The 1,421-nt window shown below is 34.3% G+C and overlaps 1 long non-coding RNA gene across 1 annotated transcript; it reads right to left on the bottom strand.

Moving 5' to 3' along the window:
* Positions 1–674: 674 nt before the first annotated feature.
* On the bottom strand, positions 675–1,415 carry LOC111654154 (uncharacterized). Its single transcript, XR_002760726.2, has 2 exons — positions 1,023–1,415; positions 675–917 (listed from the first exon to the last, which is right to left on the bottom strand). It is a non-coding gene; the product is annotated as an uncharacterized LOC111654154 (long non-coding RNA).
* Between the last annotated feature and the right edge of the window lie 6 nt (positions 1,416–1,421).

The following is a 1,421-nucleotide window of genomic DNA, read 5'->3' as shown; positions in this document are numbered from 1 at the left end:
AAGCAATAAAATGTAAATATACGCTGCCAAGATGAAGTTATGTCTCATTTACAGCTGAATTCACATCTTCAAAGCTCAGCAGTCATCACATTTTACATGTGCAATGGCACATGTTTTTGTGGCATCACAATGATTCACACAGTTACCTGATTTGCACTCAAAATCTTTGTAACTGTGCAATGCAAAATAAACATAGCGAGGCGATTATTTTTTAACCCATCTGGCATAAATGAGCACAATGATTAGATATTAGAAGTCGATGTAGTCATGTACATGTGCAAGAAACTTACTTTGAATACAGACATATAATCCTATGAAATGTGATTAATTGTGAAATTACTTATTTTTAGTAACTGAGGGGATAAAAAAACGGAAACAGTAAAGCTGAATGGCAAGAAATCACGTACAATAAAGTATCAGTTGCATCCTGGGGTAGTTTTGTTGGTGGATTTTAATTGTGTCACAGCAATCACAGAATTCACCATTGATTGATTAATTAATTAATCAATCTGTGTGAGTCATTAGTCCTATGACAAAGTGATAGACTGTCCAGGATGTGGTCCACCTGGGAAAGCCGCCTGCCACTTGTGATCCTGAACAGGATAAGCAGGGTTTTTGTTTTGTTTTGTTTTTTTTATGACACAAAAAACTGTAGAAACACAATTCTATACAGATTAGTGTTGAGATTTTATTCAGGCCATTCACCAGTCATTTTTGTGGCTTTGAGAATACAGACAAAAATGTACTACTACATTATGCAGGGATTCATATATCAAAATGAGAAGCCTGAAACAGTTTCTGAAAAACTCAACACATTGTGTGACATCACCATAACTAAGTTTCCAGGCTGGCAGTCGTTTTCAGTCAGTGGTGATCAAATCCTAAGAGAACTTGGTCATAGAGCCCCAGCAAGTGTTCTGGTCACAAAACAATAAATAGTTATATAAACACTAATAATAAAAAAAACAAAAAAACAAGTATACTATAAATACATAATCATAAATGCAAGGAATAACACTCACCGTATTTCTTTCGAAATAGCCACAACCTAAAAATAATCATATAGAAGCACAGCCATGAATATAATAATAATAATAATAATAATAATAATACTACCACTGCTAATAATAATAATAATAATAATAATAATAACCCCAGAAACACACTTCACTTCAGAGAAAATGATGGAAGAAATGCTAAATGAGAGATAGCATTTAGATTCAGAAGCTATAGGGGAACAGACGCTAGCCCAGGTATGATGTCATGACTTCAGCTCTCTGGTCATCACCTTGAGGTTGCCTGGCAACCAGCAGAGAATCTCAGCCAAATATAGTCCAGCACATAAATTCCAGTATAACTACAAGTTGTTGTTTTTACACTTTGTTTGTTGTACGAATCAAACAAATATATTGAAGTGATCA

Source organism: Seriola lalandi, unplaced genomic scaffold, assembly GCF_002814215.2.
Source record: "Seriola lalandi dorsalis isolate HSWRI2012SDOR001 ecotype SW California unplaced genomic scaffold, Sedor1 jcf7180002054261, whole genome shotgun sequence".
Classification (NCBI taxonomy): Eukaryota; Metazoa; Chordata; class Actinopteri; order Carangiformes; family Carangidae; genus Seriola; species Seriola lalandi.
Note: the sequence above shows the minus strand (reverse complement) of the source record. Positions and strands in the feature narration are given on the sequence as shown.